Raw genomic sequence first — 12,254 nt, 5'->3', positions numbered from 1 at the left:
AACCTTGTGTTTGTGTTTCTGATGCTGAACAATCCTTTTTTTGGCCATGGGGTGGGGGTAAGCTAGCTACAGTTAGCACATTTTTTTTTCTTAACTTTCAATTGGAATCTTTCTTCCTGTGATTGAAGACCATCATTTCATGTCTTGAATGCTGGACTGTAGATCAGCGGTCATGGCCCTCTTCCCTGTGACATCTCTTTCCAATATTTCAAGGCAAAGCCACCTGATTCTTCCATCTAAGACCAAAATTCTTCCTCCATGCCCTTCTCTGAATCAATTTCTGTTTGTCTTAATCATTCTTAAAATATATTGCTCAGAAATGAACTCTGTAGTTAACAATGGAATCTAATCAATGAAGAATACAGCAGAGTAGAACAATTACTTCCATAATTTGGAAGCAACTCAAATATTTTCCCCAAATATCAGACAAATTAATTGAGGATGATGTTGGAGGAAGAGTATCATTGAATGTAAATTCTTAAAAATCCAACAACATGAAGCAGCATTATGTCCTTTCTGCAGGCTTCCAGTACCAGTAGAGACCATTTATACACTAAGAAAGAACTGAATTGCTTGTTTATTTTAGTAGGCTCAAGTTTAATAATAATAATACCTGTTCAATGGCTATGTTTGAATTTGATGTTCATTATTTTGAGCATTCTTGTTAAGGCTACAGCATCTGGGTTGGAAATACCCAAATCTTCACAGATGGCAGAATTCTTTTTTTTTTCCTTATGGTATCTCTTTGCTATCATTTAATGACTATCTTGACAGTTGCAGCCCAGTTATGCTAATCATACCATAATAATGAAGAAATTTATTAATAGTACATATAGTAGTTTTTCTAAAGTGTGCATTTTAAAAATTAAAAATTTTAATGGCAAAGCAATTTTAATGGCAAGATGATTTTTTAATGAAATATAACTTTATCACTTATAAAAATTACGTCCCACTTTTCATTAACAAATTCAAAAAAAATCTACATGTATCGTCCCTCTTAAAATCAACTTGGTGAGGTAAGTATGGTATTAGTAAGCATTCTATCCTTTAAATACTGATCTAACAGCAATGGCCACTGAATCTGATGGATCTTATGTCTGAATTGAGATGAAGAAGACAGTGGGGGGGGGGGGGATGTTTGTTTTCCCTATCTATATATTTGTTAAATTTATTTGCTACCTTGCCTTTTCCCTCATGATTATCTTGTTTGTTTTAGCTCTTCCTTTCCATCTCTCTCTCTCTCTCTCTCTCTCTCGTCACCCATTGATTTGCACTGAAGCTTGCATCATAAGATCTTGACACTGTTTACTGTATTGTGGTAATATGGAAACACCATATATATTCAGTATATGACTAAACAGTAATAAGCAATAAAGTGTCCCTGGGATCAGTGTGCTTGCACTTTCCTCAGTTAGTACATTGGCCATCTGACTTTTATCTTTTATCAAAGTTGCGTTAAGTACCTGCAACTTTTCCCAGGCTGGTAACTCACTATGCAATCAATGTGCCCATCCCTGTGACAAATATCTGTTTCTAATGAAATAACTAAGATCCAATCTGGATTTGAGTTCAGTAAGCCAAGTACATTCTATCTGGATTTTCAGTGTGGCGGCTTCAAGTCATTTTGCATTGCAATTTGAATTATTACATAGGATTGATTAGATTTGAATAAAAATGTGGGTGTGGGAATGGATGTGCCTGCCTGAACCACTATGGCTAGGTGAATCAGCCAGGATCTAGTTGAGATCCCACATTTGATTTAAAAAGTCGCTTCTATTAGAATGTATTACTCACACAAGACAAATCAAATTGGATTTGTAATTCAAATAATTAAACCGATTGCTGGAATATTCAATTCAACTTTCAATTTTAAAGTGACTGTACATGTGCCAAAGTAAATTGAAGATAACCTAATTTTATTTGAAATATCAGTGTAAAAGCCAGATTCAGCTGATTTTTTTTTCAGTTTGAGGATTTACTCAGTCCAAGATATTATGGAGCGCAACAAATAAAATATAGCACAGTTTAAGTAAAAAGTCCTAAGGTCGGTGTAATCTGAAATACAAGCATTTTAAAAATAATTTTAGAAGTATAGTTGCCTTTTTAAACTTGACATACTGGTTGCATTTGTAGAGTTATCAGGTGACTACTCAATACATTCTTATCTCCTACCTTCTTTATCACCTATCCCAACAGTCCCGTATCAGTGTTTTTTCTTCCATCCATTTCTACAATGAACTTTTAAAAAAAATCTGCACAGCAGGTTCATTCTAGGCACCGGCACCTTTTATTGCAAGGTTGATCAGATGGTTTATCCAGTCAAGATTTTCAAGTTAACAGAAGCTTTCCAGAGATTCATGCAAAGAAAAAAAATCCTTTCCCATCATTGGCTACTTGATCATTTTGACTGAAAACAACAGTTGGATGCCACCAATTCTAATGTCGTAACAGTAAAAGCCAAAGGCTGAAATACAGGCTTGCAGTGCCGTTCAAACCTAACATTTCTTTCTTCACTTATTTATTCTCAGCTTTCTCCTTCTCATATAAAAGTTATAGGAGTGTGTGATGAGGCCCGTGCATCTTAATATAAGGAAATTCCAGAATCCATTCCATCAGCACCCTCTGCTGGTGCAGCTTCTGTAAGATTAAATACTACTGATTTCCATAATTTGCTATCAAAGTCAAGAGAAATCCTATCTTTAACACGACAGTAACTTTTTGCTTATCTCCAAATAAATCAGTCAGAATTCATAGCATGGCAAGAGTAGACGACAGCCTTCACTGAGTGCAGTTATGGGATCTGGTGTTCAGTAATCTCAGTAATATCGAAGTTCCACTCTGCTTCCACTAGCTGTAAACTAAGATTAAAGCAGAGGCAAAAGCAAAAAAGGCCAAAAAAAAAAGTGGAAAAAAGTATTTAAGAGAACCTATGTATATAAAATTTGATTGCTTTCATCAAGATGGAGATTCTGATAAAACCACCTATGTCAGCCTTCAAGATATTCTACTATTGCTTTGCATCTTTTGGCTGCCATAAGTAACGTGGTGGGGGAGGAGGGGGTAAGTCTGGGAAGAGAGCTGGAGGTGTTACATTCTAGTGTTGTGTAAATGAGGAGGGGGGAGTATAAATTCCTGTTTAGGTTTCTATTTCTCGCTTAGCTTTCTTTTCTCTGCGCAGCTGCAAATCTTTATCAAAATATGCCAAGGTCAACGGACAGAGTCCTCATCACCACCTGAAGATGTCCACATGATCATATTCACACCTTTTAATTAGAAGAATCATTTTAACTATTGGGGGTGGGAACATTTCCATCACTTTGTATATGTGATCTGCGCGCCTAATTTCTCAGATTCAGAATTCTACTGTTGCTACCACTTCATTTTCAGTAAAATATATCTTTTCTCTAATTAGGGAGTCTAAGTATTTCTTTCTTGAATTTTGAATGGAGCACCATCTGACATTATTCTGAATCTGAGAAATTCACCACCTGACAACCTGCTTTTTCTCCCGATAGATTGCAGTGCTCCTGTTAGCTTTCTTCCTGCATCAACAAAATATTTTAGTAAGCTGTATTCCTATCGTAGAGTCCATTTCTGTCCTGCCTTCCTGATTCCTTGTCCATCTTTTTCTTCACTAAGCATTCTGTGACCACTGACCACATCCAGGAATTTGTTTCCTTCTTATAAACTTTCATTTGTATTTTGGATCATTCAGGCACTCTCTCCTAAGGCTCCTTGTACCTACCTGTCATTCATATTTGATGGCTGCAATGCACACCCAGTGAATATACCCTCAATATGCAGGGCTAGGAATCTGTTGCCTCTAGAATCCTAAGCATTCTGAGCACCACAACACACGTACAACTGTTCAGCTTCCAGATCCCATCACAGCTCACTTGGTAACATGTCACAATCTGTCCCTTTCCCTTTTAACTGGTTCATTTGCTCCCCTAACCCAATACTCATACATAATAAAATAGCCTGGACTGAGAATAGGGATGGCAGTGGTTGAGATCCCGTAACAGATCTTTGCGCTTTTATCTTTTGTAGGGATGCCAGCTCACTTGGCTCTTCTTTGCCCTTCAGTCTCAACTGTTTTGCTGAAAAATACATTACAGCTTTCGGTAAGGTTTTTACACTATGCAGCTGAGGCTGAATTATAATCGGAAAGAATTACCGCATATTTCTTTTTAGAAAAAAACAACATGAAAACCTTGTGACTTTGGCCAACAGCAGAAGTCAGCTGCAGAATCAGACCAAATAGTTTGTGATGTTGAGACCATTTGATGGTCTACTTTACAGATGGGCATCTCTTGTTCCCTCCAGATGTTGATGGCCCTGATTACAATGAGCTCTGAGTGGCAGCCACCCTAACCAAAGGGAGAGGGAGGCTAAAACAGATAAAACATGGCGAAGTTTAGAAAGAGCAGCACAAACTGGAGTAAGTACTACAAATTTGCTTCTAACTGCATGTGTATCGACAAATACTTTATTAGAACAAAGACACCTTGATATATTAAGTATTGCCTTGTTTGCCTCCTAAAATATGGTGATAAGGAAGCATTCCCAGAGCTCAAGCGATGGAAGCGATTTTGTAGGCATAACTCCTTGACGTATAGATAAGTCTTCCTCGATTTCCATTGCAACTGGCAGCATTGTGCAGCCACAATACAACTGCAGCATCAGAACTGAAATGATAATGTGGGGGCTCCCTAAAGGGCTACTTCCCCTGACCATGTTTAATCCATGATTAAGTATCTGTAATGCCATGGAAGAAACCTATGGTTATCATTTTGGTTTCTGAATGTGGTTGCAGCAAATTCATGGAAAACAAAGACCACTTAATAATTTAGTAGACTGAAACTGCCACTGCCAAAAGAGCAGCAAAGGGACATGGAAAGAAGGATTAACTCTGTCCCTGCCTGGAGATGCACGGGAAAATCTCCCTCCTGGAATTGCTTACATTATCATCGGTGGAGATTTCCCTTGCAGTACAAGTAACAAATAAACAAAATCATTTTTAACACATGCACCAAAGTTTGGTCCAATACAATCAAAATTAATATATCAGAATGAAACAACAGTTGCAATTACACCTAATCAATAAGATCAAAATTCAGTAGAGCTTATTAACAGTCACAACAGAAATAACACAGAGCTAGGAAATTCTGAACCTATAAACCTAGCACCCCTGTCACTTAATATTGCTAAAAAGATTTATAACAAAGCGGCCCATAATCTCTGTCATTCTCTAACTGTCCATCTCTACAAACTGCTACCAATTGGGCTGCTTTGTTATATTGATTTTTCATTTTGGGGAAGTTGTTTGAGCAAGATCATCAATCTAGGAAAGGATAGGATTCTTCTTCTTGATCCTTTTCATTCTTCCTGCTGCTCTTGCACTTTTCTTTATACATCTATTTTTAAAGACGTTACATGTTAGTTTTTCAGGTGGGCTGGATGAGAGAAACTGACTGGTCCCAAGCCAGTTTTCATGCATAAGGTAGAACTAGAACTCACAGTCTTCTAGTTTCTGGGCCAGCATCTTAATCACTACACCAAACTGACTCTCTAAACTCACATCCCTAATTTTTTTCTGGCATACATTGAACGAAGGTTTGGAAATATTTATTCTCCTTTCTTCTTAAGAAGAAGAATCATGCTTGGAGAAAAAAAATTCAGATAGATGTAATTGATAGGTAGTTTCCCCTCTTTTCCTCAAACAGATCATTGGAGCTATTTTACTTATATGATCAGTGGAACAAAGATGAGTCTGTAGTTGTGGAAAATAGTAACTCACACACCTGCCCAGTTTGTTTCTTCTTGTCCGTCCATCCAGCAAATCTGTCTGAATTTGGAACAAAGCAAACATTCTGCTTCATTTTCCAATTGCTTCTCTATTTATGCAATGCCCAGAAAACCATCTCAATATCTGCTTTAAGGTAAAAAATAGTATGGGACAGAGGTTAGCTAAAATCTATGCATAAATCAGCTCTACCCTTCTGCTGTTGATCTCCATTAAGAATCACTCCTAAAATATAAAATGTCAATAATCTTCAGTTCCTTCTCCAAGATGAAACTAGTCTTATAAAATAATATCCTGATTTTTCCACCACTTATAAGACCATAAAAAAGGCTGATAACCCTACATGTTACAGCATATCATATACACGTTAGTAGTTGTGTGATATTCCCAGCTGTTGACAGTTTAAAGGGATTCCTTTCTAATGTTACGTTTCTTGCATTTTATGTCAGAAGAAAGCTTGAACTTCGCCATCACTTCCTCAATAGAAATGTTATCTCCTGGGGTCAACATTCTTATGGTCATTTTTTGACAACTGGTTTGACCAAATCAAGAGGGTTGTTCTTTCTCTGGTTTCTGTTATTGTCTTTTCAGTCCACTGAGAACAGCTCATTGTAGCACTTGGGCAATCTGTTTTCATATATGTTGCTTGTTGAATGAAAATGGCTTGGATTTGCAAGTTTATGGAGCTTGCGTAAATAAGTATGAGATTTTTATTGTACGCGTATTTCTCCCCTTTATTATATCTGATGAATTTCTGAATCATAGGAGAGATGGACATTTTAAAATACAACTCTAGACTAGCTGCAAAGATGAAACATTTATTTATGGGCAATTGTTTACTCTCCCTCTTTAACCAAATAGAGAGGTGGGTCAAAATAACAATAGCATTCAGACTTATATACTGCTTCACAGTGCTTTACAGGGCTCTCTAAGCGGTTTACTGAGTTAGTCCTATATTGCCCCCAACAATCTGGGTCCTCATTTTACACACTTTGGAAGCAGTGGTGGGATTCAAAAAAATTTACTACAGGTTCTGTGGGCGTGGCTTGGTGGGCATGGTGTGGCATGGTGGGCGTGGCAGGGAAAGGATACTGTAAAATCTCCATTCCCTCCCTACTCCTAGGGGAAGGTTACTACAAAATCCCATTCCCTTCCCACCCCACTAACCTGTTTTCCAGCTCCGTTCTCCTATGCAGGGCAACAAAAGAAGACCCAGCCAATCAGCTGGGACTCAGGAGGCAGAGAATAGATGGGGCGGGGTCAATCAGAGGTGGTATTTGCCAGTTCTCCAAACTACTCAAAATTTCTGCTACCGGTTCTCCAGAACTGGTCAGAACCTGCTGAATACCACCTCTGAGTCAACCTTGAGCCTGGTGAGATTCGAACTGCCAAATTGCAGACAGCTGGCAGTCAGCAGAAGTAGTCTGGAGTTCTGCATTCTAACTGCTGTGCCACCAAGATAGCAGCTGCAGAACTTCTACCCTTTTGTCTTGCCATGTATGAAGGAGTTGGTCTTTAATTGCACTGCTATCACTTCATTTTGACTTGTTGCTGTTGGTATATTGTGCACAATTTATAATATTTTAAGGCAATTAATGTTTTTATCTCTTAAATAAAACATTATTGCAATGCTTTTGAGTCTGTAGAGATTCTCAATTAATTATCCATATCAGGGTTGTCCCAAAGGTGCTTTTTTAGGCAGCAACTGGACTTTCCATTCTTCCCTTCTTCCAATCCTTCCATTCCCCACGATCCTGTCAGAGCTGAAGAAGCTTCCTGGATGAGAAGCAAAACGTCTTCAAAAGGAAAAAAACAAGAAAATCCAGTTGCCTCCTGAAAAGGCACCTTTGGGACAATGTTTTTGAAGGCAAAAGGAGCATCTGTTTGCAATTAGTTAAAGAAGCTGCATCTTTTTCCCAGGATCACTGGGCGGCTGGGCAATCCTCAGAACAGACATGGCTGCTTTAAAGAGTTGCCATTTATGCCACATTTAGAATAGAATAGAATAGAATGGAATGGAATAGAATAGAATAGAATAGAATAGAATAGAATAGAATAGAATAGAATAGAATAGAATAGAATAGAATAGAATAGAATAGAATAGAATAGAATTCTTTATTGGCCAAGTGTGATTGGACACACAAGAAATTTGTCTTGGTGCAAATGCTCTCAGTGTACATAAAAGAAAAGATACATTCATCAAGAGTCAAGAATCATAAGGTACAATACTTAATAATAGTCATAGGGTACAATAAATAATCAAATCATACTAGGAAACAGTCAATAAAAATCATAAGGATACAAGCAACAAAGTTATAGTCATACAATCACAAGTGGGAGGAGATGGGTGATAAGGAGTGATGAGAAGGAACAGTAGTGCAGACTTAATAAATAGTTGGACAGTGTTGAGGGAATTATTTGTTTAGCAGAGTGATGACATTGGGGGCAAAACTGTCCTTGTGTCTAGTTGTTCTGATGTGCAGTGCTCTATAGCGTTGTTTTGAGGGAAAGAGTTGAAACAGTTTATGTCGAGGATGTGAGGGGTCTGTAAATATTTTCACAGCCCTCTTTTTGACTCATGCAGTATTCAGGTCCTCAATGGAAGGCAGGTGGGTAATAATTGTTTTTTCTGCAGTCCTTATTACTCTCTGAAGTCTGTGTCTGTCTTGCTGGGTTGCAGAACCAAACCAGACAGTTAAAGAAGTAAAGATCATAGGCTCAATTTTTCACCTTTTCTGAATTAAAAATTATTTTAGAAGCACCGCACAGTTCTATTCATGTCTCTTCTCTCACTGCTACTATTTTTATATCTTGCCTCTCTTTCAGGAGCTAAAATTCTTCCCCCATTTTTATCTTTGCCAATATTCTAATGGTAAACCTGACAGGCAAAGCCTTTTAGACAACAATAATATCTGGGTCCAAATCTGACAATGTGTGTGGATTTCATTCCACTGCCCTCTCCATCACATCTCTGTCTCTGGCAATGGTTACATCTATAGCATACTGTCTCCCTTTAAATTTTCTTTCAGGACTAGGATATTAATGTTTGACTTACAGGAAATGTGATGATCCAGGGTGGGATACAAAATAAACACAGTCACGAAAAACAGGTGAAGCCCTTTTTATTCCTTCACTTTGCTTCCAAGCTCCAAATATCCTTGAATGGAGACAAAAAAACTCCCACACAAGCAGCTACAAGAAGGAGGAAATGCCGTTTAAATTATAAAGAGTAAAAAACAACACAAACCAGGCAAGATAAGGGCTGGAAGACATCCACAGATACCAAAACACATACTGGGAAGGATGCCAAACTCAGAGAGGAACAATAAACTAGAGGTATTTCCACGCTTTGTTTCCAGCACTGGCCCATACATATGTCCATCCTCATATCCAGTTGTCATAGCTGCAGCCCATGAAGAGAATCAAAGCCCTTTCCTCCCTCGTAGACCATGTCTCTCCCTTATCCACTCCTCCCTGCATGCCCTGGAATGGAGACGGGATGGGCCTGGGTCCTCCTCTGTCTGCCCTGCCAGCCTCTGCCCTTCCCCAGCCTCCTCCACAACCTCCAGAGCCACACTTCCTCGCCCTGTTGGCTGTTCCTCCTCTCCCTCAGAATCATTCTCCACCAGGGACATGACAGGAAAGCATTACATATACAGTCTGTAAAGAGACATTTGCACAAAGCAGATTATTTATTTACAAACCCTACCAACCTCTTTCATTTTTAAATCAACCAGTGGGATGCTTTCCTGGCCAACTAAGCGTGGGATGCTTTCCTGGCCAACTAATCCCTGAACTTATCACGACCCTGATCTGACCCTATTGGTTCCCTGGTATGAATGGTATGTGATGATTTTTTACTTTTGCTTCATTATGCTTGCAGCATTCCACTGAAGGGGCACCAGCTTCATCCCATGCAAGACAAGGCACTCATGAACAACTCAGAATTAGGGAGCTGTCATGTACCTGCCTGTCTCCATTTGCACTTAACCGTGGCACAAACATGCCCCGACTGCATTTTTCTCCCCCTCCACTGCTGCTTCTTCTTCATTATTATATTGCTTTCAGCTCATCCTTGCAGCCAATGAGTAAGTTGAGCTTAACTATGTGGGTGGCAAAACAACATCTGAGATGCTTTCCAAGGGCAACCTGAAAAATGAAAAATTGACTTAGCATCGGTCGTTCATTCTCTTGCCGAGTTTAGCTTAGTTTAGTTTATTTTCATTGCACCTCGTACAACGAAATCAAACACCATCTTCAGTGTACACCGTGACCATGAAAATAAACACAAACACACATCCTTCACACTCCACACATTGAATCTAAAACCCCTAACACCGCACCAACACTGCACTATACAGCAGAATTCAAAAGAGCTACTGCCCTGGGATAGAAGCTATTTTCAGACTACTTGTCCTTGTTTTTATTATTCTGTACCGTCCGCCAGATGGTAATAGCTCAAAAAAAGGGTGTCCAGGATGAGATGGATCTTTGAGAATGTTTTGAACTTTCTTAAGGCAGTGGGAGCTATAAAGCTCTTCCAAAGAGGGGAGGGGGCAACCAATGATCTTCTGGGCAATGACATTAACCCTCTGGAGTGCTTTCCTATCTGCCACTGTGCAATTGGCAAACCATACAGAGGTGGAGTAAGTTAAGATACTTTCTATGGTGCAGCGGTAGAAGGTCACCAGCAGTTTTTCATTCAGTTGTTGTTTTCTGAGAAGTCTCAAGTAGTATAATCTCTGCTGGGCCCTTTTGACCAGGGCTGCAATGTCAGGTCCTCTTTTAGGGTAACACCCAGAAAGTTAAAACTGGCCACTTGCTCCACTCGGTCTCCATTGATAATCAAGGGCTGGAGTGCAGTAACTTGAAACAGAGGCAAAAGAAACAAGATAGGCCCTGGGGAAGGCACTTCAACTCAGCAGCAGGGGTACAGGTAGTCCTTGACTTACAACAGTTCATTTACTGACTGTTCGAAGTTACAATGGCACTGAAAAAAGGTGACGTATGACCGTTTTTCACAGTTACAACTTTGCAGCATTCCCCTTGGTCACGTGATCAAAATTTGGACTCTTGGCAACTGATTCATATTTATGATGGTTGCTGTGTCCCGGGGTCATGTGATCATCTTTTGCGACCTTCTGACAAGCAAAGTCAATGGGGAAAACAGATTCACTTAACAACCATGTTACTAATTTATTGCCTGCAGTGATTCACTTAAAAACCAGGGATCACCAACCTTTTGGACCTCAGGGACCACCAAACTCATAATTTTAAATTCCAGGGACCTCTAATATGAATTTTGACTGACGGTGGCTTGCTGACATTGGTGGGAGAGAGAGAGAAAGAGATCTGATCTAATATCTCTCTCTCCCTCCCTCTCATACACACACACACACACACACACACAAACACACAGAGGCAGGGGTGGGATTCAAATTTCTTAACAACCAGTTCTTCGGCATGGCTTGGTGGTCATGTGACTGGCTGGGCATGGCTTGTACACCACCACAACAACAGCCAAGCCTCCCACAATCTACTGGGCTCACAACCTCTGGTGGTCACAGAAAAAGAAGTGCAAGATCTATTACACAGACAGAAGCCAGGAAAAGCACCAGGGCCAGACAAGATAACTCCTTCTTGATTAAAAGTCTGTGCTGACCAATTGGCCCCCATCTTCACCCAAATCTTCAATAAATCACTAGAGATGTGCTATGTTCCTTCCTGCTTCAAACGTTCTACCATCATCCCAGTGCCAAAGAAGCCCTCCATCACGGAATCGAATGACTACAGACCAGTTGCTCTAACATCTGTAGTTATGAAAATCTTTGAAAGGCTTGTGCTGTTCCACCCGAAAACCATCACGGATCTGCTGTTAGATCCCATGCAGTTTGCGTACCGAGCAAATAGATCGACTCATGATGCTGTTAACATGGCTCTGCATTACATTCTACAACACCTTGAATCTCCAAATACCTACGCAAGGGTCCGCTTTGTAGACTTCAGTTCAGCATTCAATATCATCATTCCACTCTTCTAAGTAAATTAAACCAACTAGCGGTACCTGAACACACTTGTAAGTGGATCATAAGCTTCCTAACAGACAGGAAGCAGCAGGTGAAGCTAGTGGAATCACATCCAATACTTGTACAATCAGCACAGGGGGCCCCCAAGGCTGTGTGCTATCTCCAGTTCTCTTCTCCCTATATACCAATGACTGCATCTCAAACGATCCATCTGTTAAAATACTGAAGTTTTCTGATGACATAACAGTGATTGGTCTCATTCGAGACAACGATGAATCTGCATACAGACAGGAGGTTATACATCTTGCCTCGTGGTGAAACCGGAACAATCTGGAACTGAACACACTCATAACCATAGAAATGGTGGTAGACTTTAGAAGAAACCCTCCTATACTACCACCTCTTACAATACTAGACAACAC

This window comes from Pseudonaja textilis, chromosome 1, assembly GCF_049901715.1.
Source record: "Pseudonaja textilis isolate UNSWEBS1 chromosome 1, rPseTex1.2, whole genome shotgun sequence".
NCBI classification, from domain to species: domain Eukaryota; kingdom Metazoa; phylum Chordata; class Lepidosauria; order Squamata; family Elapidae; genus Pseudonaja; species Pseudonaja textilis.
Note: the sequence above shows the minus strand (reverse complement) of the source record.